Consider the following 21,821-nt stretch of genomic DNA (forward strand, 5'->3'; position numbering starts at 1 on the left):
GAAAACTCAGCTATGCAGGATTTTATGTAGTCCTTACATCTACTGGAAATTATGGGACTTAACATCTAAGGATCAGTGTCGTTAGGTCCATGAAAATTATTAACAAATTATACTTTCTGTTACTACAGTTTGATGGGTAGAAAAGATGCTTACTCTCAAGCGAGTATACACGTCCCGCTGTTCAGATGTAAAAAAGCGAATAAAACCAATATTGTAGAAGAAACAGCGCTGAACGTGTGTTCATTAGGTACTTGCAAAGATAGCGGCGCCTCTGGCAAACATCATGACAATCAACTTGTAACAAGACTTTCTCGCTAATTGGACTCGAGGAACTGACGTGGAATTGGAAGTGCATGTAGGTACAGGCTTCGTGTTGTCGTAACGGGATACCAATCTAATGAAAATAATTATATGTTGCACTTGATAAAGTACCTTAATACTTAGCTGTAGAATTGAGTACAGGTTTTCGTGATTGTTTTAATTAACACTAAGATTGATGATATTCAACCGGTCTCAAGGTTTGTAACTTATTACTTAATATCAAATGTTCTTAGATGCTTCTTACTAAATACTTAATGTGAGTAATAAATACGCAATCATATTTCAAATGAAACTAAACGTTTTAAAAAACACATTATTATATAAAATATGTAAAATATTCTAAAAGGAGTAACGTACGAAGCCCGGTAGTGAATTTTAATAAGAATAAATGACACCTTTATTTTTCCATAAGCACTTTCCCGCTCGTTGGCTCTCGTGAATTTCATTTTACTACACATCCCTTTTCCCTTAACGATGTGGTGATGCATGCTGAATATATTTACTTAAATTTCGAGGAAAACGTTCCTGTTTGATTTACTAATAAAGCTGTAGTTAATGAATATACATTATAACAATTACATATACCTGTTATTATATTATACATGGTTAAAATGTTGCTTACGTCGAGACTTTGGGTTTTTGGATGTATTGTTTTTTTATACAATTTTCCAACAAGGAAATTTATTTAATAATACTTTAAAATTTAACCAATATTGACGATTTTGAAAGCTGAATATTTTCTGTAATAATAAATTACATCTACTTACGTCTTGTTTTACTTCCATACACGTAGAAAACGTTCAAAACAAAAACTATTTAGGTCTTAAGGGCGCACGAGTTTACCATAAACAACAATCTACAATTACGACTTAGTACATTAGTAGCTAATTATGATAACCGATGATTGAGTCACGGTACTACGATAAGTATTTTAAACATGGCTTCTGTCGGTCGAATTTACATTCAAATATATACAATTACGTCGCCAGAACTATGCATTTTATTTTTATCGCGGTAAAGTAACATTTGTTTTGCATATAACACTCCAATTAAGATCAAAATCAGATATAATCCCTTTGCGGGCAATTAACGTTATTACACACGAGTGCCATAAAAGTGTGTTTCTTTGTATGGAGAATTCTAGGTATGCATAAAATGTTATCTTGCATTTTACGATACTTTTATGTTTTTAGTACATTCTGATATGATTTCATTACTGAGAATATACGGAAATATAAAAATAAAAATATTTGCGTAAACAAGTATCTTAGTCAAGGAAATATATTAATAAAAATAATAAAAGCCTTTATTCAGACATATCATTAACAATGCATGTTAGTAGTTGTACATTTCGTTTTAGTTAATAGACATCGACATCTTGGTGTTTGTCCAATTTTGGCAGACATTAAGGTTAGTTGATGACATAGCCAAGTATCAATTACTATTTATTACTAAGCATAATATACACGCCTCCGACATAATGACGTTCAGTTTTATTTTTATTGTATGTTAAACTAGGTCGCGGCTTTGCCGGTATGAAAAGCCTTTCGTTATACAAAAGTCCCTAAAACAGAAAACGCCAATTTGATCTATTTAAAAATCAGATTTAAAAAATCCGTTATAGATTATTTCATCGACGAAGACGCGCCACGCTATTTTCCTTAATCGCTTACAATGCGTAAGCAGTACGATAGCGTTGAGGCTGAGGTTTGGAACAGTCGCCTTACCACGACACCCTGCTATCCCCAGTTCAAAAAATGATGGAGCGCGTCTTCGGGAACGCAATTATACATATATCTCAGAAGAAAATTAGCAGGATAAAAGTAAGCTATTTGTTCATCCAAGATAGGATCATTACATCCTACGTGCCAAAACTTCATCCATATCCGTTAATTTGTTTCTGCGTTTTTACTTCTAACAAACATCCAAATTTCGAAACATTTTCACAAACCCAAAACCATTGTTAATGCCTTAACTTCTGCGGCCTGCCAAACATCTTCATATATGGCTGTATTTACAATAAAAATAGTCGGCTTTTCATTTGGAACGTGTTCGCCTGCGTCGATACTGAATAGGCGATTATTTTGTCGAACAATAGCCTGCGACAAAGGATGGCCTCTCTTCGGCCTCACAACAATGCCCGCCATTTGCAGTTGTGAGGTTACTCGGAACCGTCGAGATAATATTGGCACTGAATGAAGCCTATTAACCCATAAAGCTTCCGAATTTGAAGTGTTGTTTTTATATATTATTGAAAGGTTTATTATAAGTTGGAACCTGTAGGTATACGACGAAATTTCAAACGTAAACGCATTAACTGCTAAATGGATTTTTATTTTTATACACAGGTAGTTTTAGTTCTGCAGTTACAAATGCACTGTTTTCAAACCTGAAAACTTGCGACTTATATTTTAAGAAAGGCGACCAAAAACAAATAAAATTTGATGTTACCTAAACCCAAAATCGCTAGCTATAATTACAAGTCCCCTCCAGAAATTCGCAACACAATCCAGCCTAACCGCAGCCGCATTCTGAAGTTCGATCCATTTCGGGAACACGCGTACGTCACACGACCCCGGGCTGGGGAATTACCTACAAACCCCATTCATCCCAAACTGCCTTTTGTACCCGACGCTTTGACCCTTTACTATAAAGTATCTTTTGGGGGTAATTGATATTGATTTGGTAGATTTAAGTCAACTCATTATCGTGGCTTTATGGAACAATGAGAGGGTGAAATCGGTCCCTATGTAACTATTGCGGATAAATGGGTAAAGTATTTGTTTTAAGGGTGTATCTTACTAATATTATAAATGCGAAAGTTTGTGAGGATGGATGTACGGTGTATGTATGTTTGTTACTATTTCACGAAAAAACTGCTTATCGGATTTGGATGAATCTTTACAGTAATATTGGTTATACATCAGAATAACACATAGGCTACAATTTATAATGATATTGTGTAATTTGGTCATAATATAACGATACATATCAAGTAAGTCGGAAAAAAACTATCTCGGAAAATCCCTTCACGCGGGCGAAGCCGCGAGCAAAAGCTTGTATAATGTGGGGCCAAAATATCTTATATTCCTAATATACAAGACACTAACATTTATGCCTATCATGTATTTATTACTTCTAGTGATCCAAATTCGACCGTCGAACGTAATATTCTTTGTTTTATTTATCCGAAAAACAGTACACTACTAAATACAAAAATAGATAGTGCCTTGATAGAACTTGTTCATTACCTAAGGTAAAAAACAAGACAATACAATAAATTTATAATTTCCCGTACTTCTTCTGTACATGAACTTTAATTATGTCAAATATCACGCCTCCGTACGCGCTTAAAAGGGGAGCTAATTGTTTTCTTTACGTATTAATATACCTGCATAGATAAAATTTAACTTCTAATTGGAAACTATGACGTCACTCTGGCGTAGTTTGCCACTAGACCGATGCCTATGTTGCATTTTCTTGAAAGTAATAAAACAAAGAGGGCTGTTTACTTGGACTAGTGTTGGCAATCAAGTATAGATGTGAACGAGTTTTTACGTCACGTTTTATTGCTCGGCCTATTTCATTGAGCCATCTTTACTGTAAGCGTTGAAGAATCTTATTTATTTGACAAAGTTCTTAAAACATTTTATGGAGACATACGAAATTGCCGAATAAGTAAATCTTTGGACATTCTTTGCAAGTCAAAAAAATTAGGGTGACATTTTCCCGTTAATCGTTATATGTTGGTCTTTAAAGTAATGTTCTACTAAATATATGCCGATAATAGTATATCGACAGAACTCGTACGTAATTAGAGCTTGCAGGGCCCTCATTCTGTATGATAGTGTAAACGCGTAACGCGGCTGTGTCATGTTATCTTCGAGAAATGTGTGTGGAATGGTATTCTGTAAGCCAAATTTCTATAGTCCTAAACATGACGTGTTGTGTTCCGTGCTTGTTACGCACTGTCAAAATAACGTGTGAGATAGAGAATAAGACCCCTGGGGCCTTACTGGGGACACTATCATACAGAATAAGGGCCCTGACCTTTTAACGATGTTTCCTCTAAGGTTGATGTTGATCTCTTTAACTTCAACTGTGCTAAATTGAAAAAAACTTTGTGCAATGTATTTTTTTTATGTGTCGTAATGTATATTAAATTAACTGGGTTTCTAGGCTGGATATTCCCGATAATGCTTCTACAATATTGTATTATATTTGTGAAAACATTAAATTTCTTTAGCTATATTTTCCACTTTTTATTGTACTAGTTGTAAGTTTTCCTAAAATAAATTAAATAAAAAAACCACAGGATTTGTTGATCTAAGCTGGCCTGAATTTTGTTCTTAATGAGGTCTCAGTCTTCACATATTGTTTTGGTTGGCTAAAAGACGACAAATGGCGTGGAGGGCGTGTGAGAAACCAAATAACAGGAAAGATTCAGTCACATTGCGTGAACTCACTTAATCTAAAACGCCACTGAGAATTGTCAATATATTTTCTTGCTCCACGTTTAAAATAGACTGATACTGCAAAGTTAATACACGTTTTCATCGGAATTTTTCGTAAAATGACAGAACAAAAGTCCCTCACTTTCGAACAAGCATAACCACTTGTTTCAAGTACCATTATTGAAATAAGTATAAATGGAAGTGTATTATTCTATCAATCGAATAGAAACGGTCGGGTATCGTTGAAGTTTAGTTTAATATTCCACAATGTAATTGCAGACATGAAAGGTCGCGATGCTATACAAACATAGCACAATACACATTATTTCAACGACATTACAGTTTCTTGCTTCGTTTACAACCTATCTTTAGATACGTATACGTATAATTTTATGACTATTCAAAATTGTTTTCAATCCTCATATGTCTGTCTTTGTGTATACTGCCTTTTCATTATATATCTATAATAAATAGGCAGTATAGATATATTTTATATCTGCCCGAATAGCAACCACTGTACACAAGGTGTTAAAAAACGCCATATTAGCCCACGTAAGTGTGTCGCGTTTCGGGACCAGCCTGTGTATATCCAGTTCCAACAGGCCGTCATAATTGTCTCGACTGTCGAGGTGTAATCATCTGTCAGTCAATCTATTGAACTCCACTCCACGTAGCATTAGGTGGCATATCGTGCGCGTATAAAATAAATATTAATACGAATATATGTACCATCGCGTATGTATAAGACATGTCGTAGATTTAAAACTTTTCCAGTATAAAAGTAAGTAATGAAAAATTCGACCATACACTAAGTAAATAGTTGTTGTAAAAATTCCTTTGGGTTTCCCGTTACCTATTTTATTACATAATTGGCAATATCAGTGATGTTTCTAGTTTTTGACGACATTTGAGTTCATCACTGAGCTCGCTCACTGCACCATTTCATACTACAACGGGGCTAGAACGTGTCAGACGAAACATTCATTGTATTACAAGTATGAAACTATACTATGCGGTAACGGAACAGTCTAGCATGCAGACTCCTTTATACTTGATAAAATATCCCTATGTATAGAAAAACCCCATGTCTGGAACAACATTGATTCGAGCCTGGAAACCCTGGCAACCAGGTCTGCAAACAAATTAGCCACGGACTGCCTACTAGAAAATTTACAACCTGTTCCATTTTACTCATTGCAATCGGCGTCCGTTCATTTATTATGCGGCATGACCTTTCCGTATTTTTTCGACTTTTAAACCGATAAAATATAAGTCGCATACTTTAGTAGTTTAGTGGCGAGGATTGTCGATAGAATCTCTTAGATTCTATTCTGAGTCAGACAAAACTTTTTATGTTTTTATAACATAATTTAACCGAAATTAGAAAAAATACATCAGGGACCTTATTCTCTATGCCGTGTCAAGTTATCTTCGTAAAATTAGCGTAGACCGTTACTCTGTATACTAATTTTAATTGTTGTAAATGCGATGAGGTGTTTCGTACTTTTTCGATAGAATATGTAATTTCCGTACATTTTTTGTTTCTATAGTGTTAACGATTCTAAACGTGTCTTAGCTACCGCTATGGCAGGCGTTTCGACTAAACGAAGTCTTTTCTGCATCATACAAGTCTTTTGCACCAACCCCAAATTAGTTCAGACAACTGTCAGAAGGAGGAACAATCGGCAAGCATTCATGCCGCGTAACGACGTACATTATCGACTGATAACCGGCACCATCTAATGTCCAAGTGGTTTGAAACAATATTTAGATCACAGTAGGTCTCCAGATTATTTCGATACATTATCGTAGAGTAGACATAAACTGCTGTTGCGATTAGATAAATATGTTTATCGTTTTACATTTATTTACATCGATAAATTATTTTTAAATATAGATTTGAGTCGCTCGATTTGAACCTCACGTGACTTTCGTATCACGTAGTTATATAGTATCTATACTTATATACATATGAAGGAATTAATCCTTCCTACCCGAGTGTCAGCCACGGCGGCCAATCTCAAAGACCAGTCAGGTACGGATAAGATATTAAAGTGCACAAGTGCGTGCATACAGGTGCACTCTGTTACTGAAGTAACAGCAGAAGTAACACCAGACTATGGTAGTGAACTCCCATAGTCTGGTGAGGCGGTCATCCAACATAACCGGAAGGAGATCAACGCAGGACCAACGGCTTTACGTGCTTTCCGAGGCAAGGTATCATACCGCCAACTTTCTGACTCCGAATTGCGACTATTTTTTTAAAGATGGGAAAATCCAGTCACGTTTATTTTGGCCCGACTCGGGATCCGAAGTCAGGATCTCAGTGCAGTAGTCGTACTTGTACCCTGTGGGCATATCAACAACACCACCGAGGTAGTCATATATATAAGTAGGTTTATTCCGTAAGGCCAGCGTGGAAGTCCCGGTTGGATCAGTCTCAAATACGACCATTTTATGTTGACGCAACTTGTATAAGACGGCGCATGATACCGAAGGGTCAAGCTTCGTCCCTCTGGAACGCTTGCAATTTCTGGAATAAATAGTAAGAATAATTCAGTCTTATGTTAAAGCATACCCTATCCTTTACATCTTAAATGGTACTATTTAGCTGTGAGACAAACTTAATGTAGGACTTCAGAGCTATTTTCAGAGTTATAGTTACACAATAATAATTAAATACATAAGTGTGTTTTATCATAAGTACGGAAAAATATTAAAATAATCATGTTATCAGGTGCATATTATACTTCAAGCAGTTACTTAATGCGTGCGAATTAAATTTCCAGAATAATCTATTTATTCTAAAATTGTAAAAATATTTATTACAACATATTCTTTTCTTTAACGATAGCAAAATTTTAAAAAATCAATATGTGTGACTAAAAAGGATTACCACACCTTTGTTTCCGAAGGGGTAGACAGAAGTGTTACCAAGCTACCTACATTATCATGTGTTGCGTCCTATGATGTGATAAAGAACTATCCTATCGCCATAAGTGATTAGCAATAACAATAATCATTGAACCGCTTTAATTTGGCAATTATTTTAATTATTGTTTTCAAGAATTGGATTTTAATAATCCGACAGCGACAAACTTAAACATTATTTACACAACCTCGCTTAATCAGCCAATTCTTATAATAATATAATCCTGCAATATACGCGTATAAAAATACATTAAATAAGGCGATATTTTCGAAAAGAGGACTAGCGATAACAGGTGCACGATAACTACAACTGCAATACGAATTCAAGACCAAAAACTGAAGTATTAAATGGATTTTTATCAGTTTTATTCAATACTAGCTGACCCGACAGACGTTGTCCCGTCTTAACTATGAATTTGCAGCGCGCATTCTGTCAATTGCTGATAGTTATTTCAAACAATTGACAATTATATAAAAGTAATATTTTCGTTAAGTTTTCTTAAATTTTCTAATTTTCCGCGCAATTCTTTAATTTGTTTTTTTTTTCATAAGAACCTTTTCCTGACAATAACAAAAACAACAAAAAAAATTTTTGAAATCGGTCCAGCCGTTCACGCGTGATGGCGTGACCAAGGGAAATAGTAAATAAATTTTTACATATATAGATTAGCTTGTGACTGCAGCTCCGCCCGCGTGGAAAAGTCTTTTCAGGGTTAAATATTTTCGCGGGATAAAATGTAGGCTATAGCACAGCACTCAAGAGTAATAAAGCTTCCTATAAGAGAAAAAAAATCAAAATCGGTTTAGTAGTCCCTGAGATTAGCGTTTTCAAACAAACAAACTCTTCAGCTTTTTATATTAGTATAGATTACGTACTGGTTCTTACCTATCTCTCGCGTCCTTCAGATATTTTATCCAAAAATAATTAATGTAAATACTGACATGGAAAAAAAAATATGTTAACGTATGGGTAAGCCTGTATACTAATAATGGATAAAAAGCGATGTCTCTGTGAATAATTTTACTCGTATTGAGAATTAATTGCAGAGCATATTTAAAACATAAACATATTTTACAACTAATTCGGATTACACACACTCGTGCGCAAGTAGGAGGCAGAGGAAGCAGTAATTTGTTCATAGTTTTGAAACCACGCTGTACAGCTGTCTTAAAGCACGCCATATTATATCCAACGGCATTTCTTATTCATCTTCAGTTTAGAGTCTAGTTGCTCCAAGTCTTACGACGTCATGAATTATACTCTTAACTCAAGACGGAAGCGTACTCCCGGTTATAACTTTATTTATTTATTTAAATCTTTTTTGTACACCATAAGTGTTAAAAAAAAAAACAATTTTGTTTACATATTTTGATGGAAATAGTTTAAACCTCAGTGGTACAAATGGCGGTCTTATCGCTCGAGGCGATCTCTACCATACAACCATCTGATGTATGATAAAAATAGTTGAAAGTGCAGTTTAGGGCGGAAGTAACAATAATAATACTAGAATTAAAAAATAGATATTATCTTTATCGCTTTTTATAAAATTTATACCAAATAGCGCATTCACTGTTTACGAACTTGTGAACACCTTGATTACATATTTTATTGACAAACGCTAATATTAAATTGTTCTCGTCTGAAGGTAAAATGATTTAAAAAAACACAAACATATTGCAATTGAGTTAACTTCTCATAAAAATTACATTCGAAAAACTTTATAATTCCAGTAAAGTAAATATTAGAACGGTTTCAAATTATATGATTGTTTTTTTTTTGAAAATTTTTAATTACGTACTCTAATAATTATCATGAAAATGAAAAACGTTTACGTGAATACAATCTGGCAAAAAAATATCAAGTAGGTAACATAAGGAGTGTGGTTAATAACGCAATCGATCTACCTTTACAGGGAAATAGAGATAGAGGGATAACTCTTTATGAAATAAAACTGTTTTACAAATTTTATCGCGGCTTTTAACCGACTCCAAACAAGGAGGAGGTTCGCAATTCGACTGTATATTTTTTTTTGTGTTTGTTACGCGATTACTCCGCCATTTCTTTTTTATATTTTAATTTTCTCCTGGAGTTTAGAAGACTTTGCAGCATTCATGGTCTCAAAGAGGTCTATAAACACATTACTATCGCAGCTAAGAGTGGAGGAGCATAACATTCGCAATTTACACTAAGAACGAAACCATACCATAAAACTGACCCGCGGGACGAAACCCAAGCTAGATAAAGAAACTAAAGACTATCCTATAATACTACGTTTAGACTAGCAAGTTCTTGCGCAAGAACCTCTAGATGCGTTTACACTAGCGACAATATTTACCGTGCCATACACATTCGACTTGCCGCAAGTCCTGTGAACTTAAAATTTGCAGGGTAAAGGCAAAAATTGCTTGCAGAAGTGAACTGCAAGTTTTCTTGTTATTCTAACCCTCGCTTAACGTTTTGTATCGGTAAGTAAACGAGTCGCGTACAATCTGAGTCTTGCAATTTCACAAAGCGTTTACCGTCTAGCCAAGCGTCTTGTTCGACTGAAGTGTTAACGAGTAATTTGCATACCAAACGTTCTTTATGTTGATTACTTTGGTTCTCCTTTGGTTTTATCTTGGTAATCGTGAAGATTTTTTATGTAACCGATGCGTCATTACAGTAGGGTTCTACTATAGGTTATTTCAATTCCAAATTATGATTGGCTGTGTCGTTTTTCGACAATTCTGCCAATGTCAAGTTTGAAAAGCGGAAAGACACATGCTATATGTATATATAATAAAAAATCTTTAACCAGGTGAATATGAAAACAAACATAACGTATAGAAATGTAATAAAACTGCAAATAATTATATAAATAATGTTAATTCAAACATCAGCCCCATGTCACAATGAAAGCCATTCAAATTATAATCGATAGCCGCGGCTTCATTACGCTACATATGGAAGCGATGGAACGTTAGTCAAGCCTCAGTTTTACAAATTGACGATGGAATAGTTCGGTATCTTAAAATAGATTCTGTTAATTAATGTTAAACCTGTTGTAAAACAATATTACTAGAAGCCATATGCGTACCCATCTTCAACTCCGGCGGGCAGATCTCAAATTTTGATCAGGGCTTAGCGGATATTTACACATTACACAAATACTCGCATAGAGAAGCATGTACTTATCTTGAATACCTGGAAGGCGGCACCTGCCCTCCTCTGCCCCCCAAGTCAAAGCAAACTAGGATAAAGATAAACATATATAGTTCTGATTCAAATAGAATAATAAATAATAATAATATCACCCCTGTATTATATACTTGCCCACTGCTGGGCATGGGCCTCCTCTAACTACTGAGAGGGATTAGGCCTTAGTCCATCACGCTGGCCTAGTGCGGATTCGTAGACTTCACACACCTTCGAAATTCTTATAGAGCACTTCTCAGATGTGCAGGTTTCCTCACGATGTTGTCCTTTACCGTTAAAGCGAACGATAAATTCACAAAGAATACACACATGATTTTAGAAAAAGTCACGAGGTGTGTGTCCTTGGGATTTGAACCTGCGGACATTCGTCTTGGCAGTCCGTTCCACACCCAACTAAGCTATCGCCGCTGATTCAAGTAGCCTACAACCAAATTAACTCAACAAAATTAGGGTTGTAAAAAATTATATATAATTTACAACCATTCATTACAATATTTAAGTGTCGAACTCATTGTACTATAGTTTAATAATTATCTACTGAAAGATTTACGTTTGCGACATTAATCTGGATCGGGCCGCTCCGCTGCGCGCGTGCACAGAATTCGATTGTTCAAACAATCCGCCGTGTTTGGTTGATTGAAATTTATTCGCAGACAGATTATTCGGTGCGGTGTAACGCACGCCCGGACGACCACTAACACCGTACGCTGATTTATTTCACCATAAATTAACTAAAAAAACGAGATTTTGTTTGTACAAATTGTACGGTTTTAGATTTGTGTTCACGGCATAGCAACACTTATCTATCTGACGTCATTAACACGAATGTAGGAAGTAATTAATCCGTTGTAGGCTCGAAAACTAACATGTGACGTCATTAATTGATAATACACGTACTACATTGATTAAATCAGTTGGCAAGTGCTTCCAAATCAGCTTATTTGGCCGAATAGCGTAAACGTGACGTAATCAACTCAGAAAGACATAAATAGAGTTATAGTGATAAGTTGATATATCAATATAAAAAAGCAAATCATGCTTAACCAAATATATTTGTAGTAATTACGTTGAATTTAAAAGTAGTAGCGCCAGGCCATTGACTCATTGAAACGACTGGACCAGGCTAATAATATTCATAGTTTAGCGGACTTGAGGCCATAGGTAAGACGCTTTGCTACTATTGTTTACGCTAAGAAAAAAAATAACACAAGTCGACAAAAAAAATTTTTTTTTTTTTTTGTGTTTCTGTTCTAATACTTGAATTCTGATTCCAAACATCGAAAAACACTCGGATATCCATTTTTAACCCTTAAAGTTTGTTTTTGTCTGATTTATGTTGATAAGTACGTTTTGAAGATTTTAAATGATTCTTATGAGGAATAGGCGGTAGCATTTTGATCATTTTAATTGCAAATTGTGAATTATGTCTGAACGGCAGTAGTGAGTGTTTACTAGTCTATTACTATTTAAAAAAAAAGTATATTTGAATTGTAACAACCGACTTTTATGTGGTACTTGGTTAGAAAATGGCACCAAGAAAGTGTAAACAGAATGTTGATTAATTCTGTTTTATTTGCGGTGAATATATTAAAGTAAGAAGTAAGAAATTTGCTTCGGCAACGATTTTGAAGCACTGCGAAGCCTATGACGCTTATTATAATCTTAAAATACGAAATCAAGATAAGAAATGGGTGCCTCACGGTGCTTGTGTTAATTTCAAATTGGAAAATATAAACTGTGAAAGTGAAACCAATAGTAGAGCCTAAATAAATATTGATGCTCCCGTTACATATCAAGTTAGGGCTAATGAAGCAATTTGTGTAAGCTCTAGATCATAATTCTGAAGCTATTGAATATTTAAAGAGATTATTTCCCAAATTATCTGAAGCTAAAGTTAAAACTGGTATTTTCGTTGGACCACAAATAAAACAAATAGTGAGCAGCGATGATTTCACAAAATTTCTTATTGCTCACGAAAAATAATCCTGGAAGCGTCTGAAAGCAGTAGTCAATTGTTTTTTTGGAAATCACAGAGTCGACAATTATGAAAAGTTCATTGAAACTATGCTTGAAAGTTTTAAATTGATGGGATGCAGAATGTCCCATAAACTCCATATGCTACATGCTCACCTGGACAAATTTAAAGATAATATGGGTGCCTATTCAGAGGAGCAGGGAGAACGTTTTTACCAAGATGTAATGGACTTTGAACGATATTACCAAGAGCAGTACAACGAGAGTGTTATGGGAGATTACATTTGGGGATTAATACGCACACGAACATAAAAGATCCATTAAAAAAAAAAAATATTTGAACATGATTTTTTGTTATTTTCTATTTGTTTGCTATTATTAGTCATAATTCTTGTATAAAAAAGACTTTGATGTTCAATAAAAACTTTTTTTATCGCAATTTTAAATAAAATTACAGAGGAAGTATAAAAATTTGTATGTATTTTTTGAAACTTAGTAAAATTTCTCTAGTTTCTACAAAAGCAAACTTTGATCGGAACAGTTATTTTTTTATTTATTTGTAACATAGGAGAAACCAAAATTTCACATTCAGGAGCCAGACTCAAAAATCGTGTTGACCGGTGTAATTAATCCCTCCTAGCCCATTATCGGCTACGGTGGATTTTTCTGTTTTCTATTAGCGTAAAAGATTGTAGAAGGGTCTCTTGGCTATGGCCATTGAAGTGCTTGGAGCCATGAAATTACTGGAGGTGTAAACAATCATGTATTTACTCTTTAGGAATTGTTGTTGCGTTGGATGCTGCAAATGCCTTATTAAAAGTGATCATATGCTCTTCTGCTGGAGTATATTTAAAAAAAAGTTATAAATTGCTTTGCTAATGTTTATCAAACTGTACTCCCGAGAAGATTTATAATCAGAAATATTTTGATTTGTTATGTTTACGCAAATGTTAGACATCGAAATGAAATAACTAGAAATATTTTTCAAATATGGTTATATAATGCAAGTAATTGAAAATGTTTGTTACATTACCGATTATCTAACTATGAGATACAATATTATCATCATTAAAGATCTAAGCGCCACGGGCTTCCTAAACCGTATCACTGCAATCGCGATCAATAACATAATTAATTATGACGTGATATTCGTTTCCAGGAAAAGAAGTTTTAAAAAAACATATTTTGCGTTTTATTGATATCATTTTATAAAATGTCAAGTGTAATATTAAATATTTTTACACATACACTCTCATGTCTTTTAACCCTGAAGGGATAGGCAGAGACGCAACTGGTGCGCCTAATTTTCGCCGTGTATTCTATCCTATTATGTGATAGGGGACGAGCATATCGCCATACCGTGCACAAATTCCCGAGACTAGGCTGATACTAAGTAGAAAAATTCAATATCATTTTGCCCGACCCGGATATCGAAGCAGAAACCTCAGCCCAGCCGTCGTACCGGGGTACGACTACGTCATGGAGGAAGTCAATTATTTTATATTTGATAGTAGATAGTAAAGTAGATTATTGACAGTGTATAATCAAAAGATTTTTAGGTAAACTTTCTGAAATCGAAATTACTTCGCTCTTATTAAAAAATTCGTCAAAATTATTAGCACTAATGAAAATTAATTAAACATCAATGAATTCTGACTTTTGTTTTGACTATATAAAGACTCAAGTAGAACTTAATTAGAAATTCCATAATATTACTGAATAAAGAAAATTGTTTACTTTTCCGAAAAAAGCGAAGTGGTTTAAGTTCAACGACCTTCACCGAATTTAAACAGCAGGGAAAAATAAACTAATCAAGATAATTAAAGAATCAAGAGCCTTTCTACATTTCTTTCTATTTACAAGTGTTTTCGGACGTAAATTAAAAGATCTTGAAGAATGTACAAAGAAATAAAAAACATAAATTATGTAGTCCTGAATCCTAGCAAATAAGTGGTCAGTTTTCAAAAATAAGGAAGATAGTTGTTCTATTCTTTCTAGCAAAGCAATATTGCTTTAAGATATATTTTCTCTGCTTTGTTTAATCTGTTTTCTGGTAAAATGTTTGACTATGTCTATAGATAGTTTTGAAGTTATTCTTTCTTCTTTTTCAGCTTTTTAAAATATACTGCTGATCATAGGCCTTCCCAAATTTCAAGTTGGCCTGGAATTTTTTAGGGGATATGATATTCTAACAATATATTACAGTTATTCTGTAATATATTGTTAGAATTTCCAAGATAATGTTCACGGGTGCACGGTTGTCGACTGAATGCTCTGACAGCACGATTTACCCTCCTAATCGTGTTTAGTCGGTGTCAGCTGTTACTACCCGCGATAAATAAATTGGCAGCTAACATTATATCTACAATGATTTCTTCTGTTTCCGCGAATGTTAGACATTAAAATTAATTTATTTTTCGGATTGTATCGCGGTTTTTATAGTTTCATTTTCTCCCGACATTTTGAAGACTGCAGCCTTCGTGATCACGGGAGGGACTGAGGTGTTGATCATCCGCGAAGTCAGTTACAATATGTACCTACATTTTACAATTATAAAACTTTATTGAAATATTATTTTTTTTAATTTTTATAACCATTATATATTAACGATACACAGTAAATCACATTTCTAAAATTCTGTAATACTTTTTCAAAGAAAAGACTCCGTACACCGTAACCATCATGAAATTTAAGTCCTTCTAAAAGTATAAAGAAACTTTTACATCACCATTATAATAGTTGGGATCTAAGAAACTTTGCTCGCCAATGAACGTCACGCAACAATATTTATGAAACTAAACGCAAACTGGCAAAACGTAAGGTAACTTAAAACAAACTACGGCAAAAGTATTTTCCTTGTGCTAAAAGACCTTTTAAAAACAAACACTAAAGGTATCTTCTTGGATGCAGCTTCCAAAGTAAACGATACAGATAAATCTAGATGGTTTTATTAAAACGCGAACGTTATCCCGCAAGTCGCCGGCGGGGTTATCCCGGGCTCACGTATCGCCAGAGGAATACAGATACGGCAGCCAAGTTATGACGCTTTGATGCCTTTGAACTCGTCTCGTATTAATTATCCACTTATTGTAATGTTTGTTGACTTGAGACGTAATTGTTAAATGTATAAGATAACATCTCAAGTCTCAGGATGGCGAGCGCAGTGGAATACCAAACAATAAACAATATTTTGTATTTCAAGGTGTTGGATGGTGTTTCTATTGTTTATGGGCGGTCGTATCGTTTACAGGCGAACGGCAAGCACGTCTCGTAATTCACGGCAATAAAAAAAAAACATTCGCTTATGGTAATCAGATTCATACGCCGAAAATAGCAAATTATTTATGACCTTAAGGACTAACTAATAAACGCTATATACGTGTGGCACAGTTATACAATGTTTTGTTTCGCTTCCGCTGTTGATAAATGTCACTCAAAAATACAATACGAATCACTAGCAGCCGTTTTCAACAATCAATCTCAGTCTCAATCTTCAATCTGATCCCAAGAATAAACCAATCAAAATACTTCATTTGTAAACATGTCAAAAACACTATGTTCTGATTGGTCAATTACGAGATAGGTCGAAAAAAGAGATACTATCGTTTGTGGGAAATGGCGGTAAATAATAATATTAAAAATAGTAGTTATAATATCTGTAGTAGTTGTTTTATACGTAATTCAAGTTTTACTCGCAGCTCCACCGGTGCTATAGTTTTTTCTCGATATAATTTAGCTCTTATGCACTTTTCTAGGATAAAATTAGCTTCTATGTTAATCTTGGTCTGAATCTAGGTGTCTCAAATTTCATCGAAATGCATTCAACGGTTTACGCGATTACTTGAAACAAACGTCTCCACAAATTTGCGTATATAATATTTAGTAAGAAATAAGATGCTAGTTTTGTTGTCATCTTCGCTCGCATAAAAACTATTGCGTAATAAAAATAAATACATAATTTACTTAGAAGTATTGAATCGTAGAACTTACCCGCAGATTACCAGAATAAAAAAAATCAACAAGTACGCTTACTTCTTTAAAAAACGATACATTAAGCTTTTTATATAACAACAGTTATAAATATAACATTCCAAAATGTTTAGAATCTTTCCTCATAAACAATGTTATTAAACAACGTGTGGAAAATGTTACTATAAGAGTAATAAACACTCCGCGAATTTATTGCGAAAAATATGAGCTAGTGAAAGATGAAGAAAGAACACTTAAATGTATGCTTAATGACAGGGAATAGCGCAGGGACGTATTTGGATATCTTTAGATAATTTTTGAAATATATTTCTGGGCAAAAGTTATCTACAATACATTTTTTTTTTATCCTGGTGTTGCGCACGCAAGTCGCAAGACTCTGCCCACATGAAAGATCTTTCCCGATTTAATCTCTAAATTGATGTAGCGATCTAAAATGCTTTCTTTTCGACACCAGCGCCATCTAACTAAAAATCAAATTTAAAAATTCAAATTATTCTATTGTAGCAAAATACTGAGATAAAAAGTAGCTTATACAATAATCTAATACGTAGTATACCCGTGTGCCAAATTTCATACGAATCATTTTGTGTCTGCATTTACATCTAACAAACATCCATTATCACAAACATTCATATTTATAATATTAGTAAGATAATACTAGAAGTTTTCGAACTACCTTTGAAATACATTTTCATGAATAAAATTGCCTCTGTGAACTTTACCGAAATAAAAAATAGCTTGTATGTTAATCTAGCATAATATGATATAACCCACTGACAAATTTCATCCCAACCCGTTCAGCAGTTTCTACGTATATTTCTAATATAAAAATATCTTCACTAATTTTTTCATCAAGGATTTCGCTTTGATTTTTAAGCTTAGTATACCAAAAAGGTCAACCAAGAAAAGTGTCTACGTATAATACGACTCTGGCAAGGGTGACGTCTATTTTGGGGAAGGGGGAGGATTTAACGAGAGGGGGATAGGCCAGGGAGCAAAGGCCGTCATCGAAATATTCATTTTCACCGAATATGAGAGATTAATAAAGTCATTATCGCTGTCATTAGCGCTTTGACCTCGTCCAATATTAACGTTTCATGAGCGATTTGAAATTTAGGTTTATTGATAAGCTTTTGTTGATGATGAGTCTTTATTGATATGTACACAAGACACATTTTACTGTGAGAACAGAAAACGTGTTCGGGGATTATTTATTAATATGACAAATAAAAGAAATTTCCACGAAAAATATTTTTGCGATAGTTACTGAAGTGTTATGAGTTCGCTCACAAATCAAAGTGTAGATACTTATTGTGTATATGTGGAATTGCAGTGGTTTCCATAGAAACGTAGTGTAATAAGATCTTACACATTGCCTAGGAGTACTAAACATTCACATGGAATTGCACTGATTTTCCGAACCCTCGCGAATTAAATATTCTTAACGCATATTGGCAAGGTGAAGTTAATATTAATACTGAACGTTCACAAATGCGAAGTTCTCGTCACACAATGCCCCTACGAGAGCAAACAGTCTGTGTGAGCAGCTTGAACCGTTGCGTATCAGCGATTCTTTAAGCCCAGTGGCTGACAGGTGAACTACATAACTACTGGACATAATAAGACTCTCATGTCTCGGGATGGCGAGCGCAGTTGAATACCAAACAATACTTTGTAATGCAAAGGGGTTGGATGGTATTTCTACTGTTTACTCACAACGGCTTGACTGTGTCTTTGGCAATGCTTTACTCCATGAGCGACGGATGCTGCTTACCGTCAGGCGGAATGCTTGCTCGTTTGCCTATTAAGGCATTAAAAGAAAAAAAAAACATCAGCAGGTCCTATCTACCGCTCTGAAGATATATTTTCTTTTTCCATATATAACCCTCTGGCAAAAAAATATGATGTAAAATACCAGCCCTTTATTACATACTATCCCACTGCTGGGGAAGAGCTTCCTTTAGTATTAAGAAGGAATAATAACTTCTCATACCTTCAAAAATCCTACGATTCATTCTTAGGTATATAGCTTGCTATAGATTTCTTCACTATATAATACATATACAAATTGTAAGCACTTTTTATTGCAATCCCTAATCCTCACACCACAGTTATGTATTTATTAAATATTTACGTCTTTTGCGCAATACATGATCGACTTTGTTTTATCTCTGTACAAAGTTGATGTTCCATTGAGCAATTAATGCAAATATTCGGTCAAATACTCTAAGTGTGATTGCAGCATAAAAAACACTCATACAACAAAAACATACATATTTGAATATAAAACAATTTTCCAAATATATTGGGAAAATCCCACTACCTAGTTTTTAACAAAGGTCTAAATGTATCGTTTCCAATATCTTTAAAAATACTGAGAATTCGAAATAAATACTAATAAGTAATACATATTCAATAAATTCATTTGCAGCAACTTTATCATAATTTATATCCACGTCCTCAAATTAACATCAATAAAGATATGAAAACACACATATATATAAAACGGAGGGGATTTCGGCGAACTTTGATTTGATAAAAATAAAGGTAAATACGTGAATCAACAATGCCCGGGAAGCCCACGTAATACGGAAAGGATTATAAAAGATTATAATAAATCCTAAAAGGATAATGGAAGGTACTTTACCGCTACATTACGAATTCGTAGGCAGTGTCGGGTTTAGGGTGGGACGGGCCGGACGGTCGCCCAGGGCGGCGTGTCCCAGGGTTCACTTAGAACTAAAAAAGCCGGGATATGGTACAAAAAGTTTTATTACCCGGGTTCCCAGATAGCTCAGGACGGCCCTCCTCATAGATATAGAGATGCTTTCGTTGATTATTATGTTGTCTTGTAGAGGAACGGATATAAGTAATGGGATCATTACAGTGTCATTACAACTGCGATCTATCAGAGAAATTAATAAACGGAAGTGGAGCACATATCATTTAATTGAAAAAAAATCCGAATGAACTTTTGAACGTATGGTCACCGGGCCCTATTCCGTCTACGAGGGTATATCCGTCTTTATGCAAATACGGACGTTCTAATCGAAGGACAACTTTCATAGCCTTGTAGGTAACTAGGGGATTATGTCCCTCGTTTACATACATGGCTACCAAGGATATCCTTCAATTAGAATTTTCGCAATTTTATAAAAAAAATATAAAATAAAAACGTTTACTATTTATTTATTTAATTGCAAAAAGACGGATATACCCTGTGGACGGAATAGGGCCCCCTGACTATACGCGGAGATGATTCTGGTATACATAGATCGCTCAATTTATACACAACACATAACACTTATAAAGGTATAGAACATTTATTAGTAACCCAATAAGGAAAAATGTAAGTACACGACGCGAAGGTACTATGTCAACTTCTTAGAAAGTGAATATCGGTAGTTTCTACCTACCTCTAAATAACACACGGATGATATTATATTTTTTTTTAAATGTATACCTTAACGTGTCTATTTTTAATCAGACAGAAATAATGAAAGGCATACGGTAAACAAATAAACCCATATAAATTGAATACAACCGCTAAATGCTACATAAAAACAATAATGATAAACACTGTAGATTATATCTGTTATCTTATAAAATCTTAGATGATAATAATATAAGAATTACATGAGACCTACTAGCAATTAATTAAGGTAATGATTATAATAACTTGCAAAAGTTAAATATATACTTTTTACTAACACACACACACACATCACGCATTTATCCCCAAAGTGGTGTGCAGAGGCGCACGCGCAACCTGGGCACACATTTTTTGCCAAGTGTGTTCCATCCTATGATGTGAGCAAGACTATCGCCATATCGGGCACAAATTCAAGACTTCGGGCTGATACTGAGTAGAAAAACCCAAATATAATTTTGCCCGACCCCGGAATTTGAACCCAGGGCCTCAGAGCGCTGCTGTACCGCGCATGCCGTACAACTACGCCACCGAGGCAGTCTATACTGAGATTAATATTTTCATATTGATAAAAATTATAAAAATCAATAGTTCATGGTATCTCTTTTATTTATCTTTTGGGATTTGAAATATTCATTCAAAAAGACTTAGAATACTGAGATACAAAACTCAATTTACACATCAAATATAACATAGAACCTTGTAACAGTAAACCAGCAATTTTATATTTTGTAGCCGGTCACCTCTTAAGTCTTGTACCGGCATAATTAGGCTTTGAGGGAGAGGTTCTAGATTCAATACTCATGTCAGGCAATACTTTTGTGTGACCTATATCTCCATTACGATTAATACTATATTAGATTCTCTAGACGGCACGTTCCACTGGTCAATGAACAACAAAATTGACAACTTGCCGTTTGATTATAAATCTCTCAATACTGAGTTTACTTATAATAATAATAATAATATCCCACTGCTGAGCACGGGCCTCCTCTACTACTGAGAGGGATTAGGCCTTAGTCCACCACGCTGGCCCAGTGCGGATTGGTAGACTTCACACACCTTTGAAATTCCTACAGAGGAACTTCTCAGATGTGCAGGTTTCCTCACGATGTTTTCCTTCACCGTTAAAGCGAACGATAAATTCACAAAGAATACACACATTTTTTAGATAAGTCAGAGGTGTGTGCCCTTGGGATTTGAACCTGCGGACATTTGTCTCGGCAGACCGTTCCACACCCAACTAGGCTATCGTCGCTGAGTTTACTTAATTCGGAAATATTAATATATCAGGAATATATTCATTCCCCCATATAAAAACCAAAAGGAAGGAAAAAGATAAAGAAAAATAAATACTAGAAATAATTACACGCAAATATAAATTGTAGGTGCGTTTATATTCAACGCCTTATCAATATTATCAGCATGCAAACATCTCGGGTTTTTTAATTAATAAGACATGTTCGCACGAGGATGATGGGCCGAGATTGTTATAAACAGCTTTTCTATGTTCGTTTCTATATTA

General features: G+C 34.6%; 1 protein-coding gene across 10 annotated transcripts in view; it reads left to right on the top strand.

Annotated features, from left to right (window-relative positions):
• Positions 1-21,821, top strand: part of LOC115448505 (high affinity cAMP-specific and IBMX-insensitive 3',5'-cyclic phosphodiesterase 8) — a 226,816-nt gene that overhangs the window by 117,683 nt on the left and 87,312 nt on the right. The gene's annotated exons all lie outside the window — the stretch shown is intronic.

This window comes from Manduca sexta, chromosome 16 (assembly GCF_014839805.1).
Source record: "Manduca sexta isolate Smith_Timp_Sample1 chromosome 16, JHU_Msex_v1.0, whole genome shotgun sequence".
Taxonomy (NCBI): domain Eukaryota; kingdom Metazoa; phylum Arthropoda; class Insecta; order Lepidoptera; family Sphingidae; genus Manduca; species Manduca sexta.